Source organism: Austrofundulus limnaeus, unplaced genomic scaffold, assembly GCF_001266775.1.
Source record: "Austrofundulus limnaeus strain Quisiro unplaced genomic scaffold, Austrofundulus_limnaeus-1.0 Scaffold302, whole genome shotgun sequence".
Lineage (NCBI taxonomy): Eukaryota > Metazoa > Chordata > Actinopteri > Cyprinodontiformes > Rivulidae > Austrofundulus > Austrofundulus limnaeus.
In genome coordinates, this window is record NW_013952704.1 from 49173 (window position 1) to 49705 (window position 533).

The following is a 533-nucleotide window of genomic DNA, read 5'->3' on the forward strand; positions in this document are numbered from 1 at the left end:
TAAAATGACTACTTAAGTTCTTAGGGAGACACACATAGATGTGTCTGTTAAAGCAAAAACTTGTTTTTTAAAATGGGACAAATTGAATCCATTCAGCTGCTGCACGCGCTGAATGGGTGGTGGGGGGGGATGTATGAATGAAACGGTCTGGTGACGTCATTGGGACCGCTTGACGCATGTATCACGTGGGTGGAGGTAGAGTGACAGCTGAGACCTGCTGCAGCTGTTCTTAGTTTTGAACCCAGAGGAGAGGATCGGGACTCCCAAGACCAGAACCTCGGGTCTACAAGCTCAGCTGGCTCCGGTATCTGATGTGATCCCACCCCCCACACCCCCTCCCGTAGGTAAGTGCCGGGATCCTACAGCCMCGGGGCTGTTTATTCTGCTCACGAGCTCTAATGAATCCGTGCTGCGTTCAGGTGCGCTTGGCAGCAACAGATGTCAGATGTGATGCTGGAACCCAGACGGTTCTGAGGTTCCAGCATCCTGAAGGCTGAGATGAAAGTATCTTCATCATCTTCATCCTCATAAAA

The 533-nt window shown here is 50.6% G+C and overlaps 1 protein-coding gene across 1 annotated transcript in view; it reads left to right on the top strand.

Moving 5' to 3' along the window:
* The first annotated feature begins 203 nt into the window (after positions 1-203).
* vgf (VGF nerve growth factor inducible) overlaps positions 204-533 on the top strand; it is a 10453-nt gene continuing 10123 nt past the window's right edge. The window contains exon 1 of the mRNA XM_014021718.1: positions 204-344. The gene's annotated coding sequence lies outside the window, so the exon portion shown is untranslated. The remainder of the gene's footprint in view (positions 345-533) is intronic.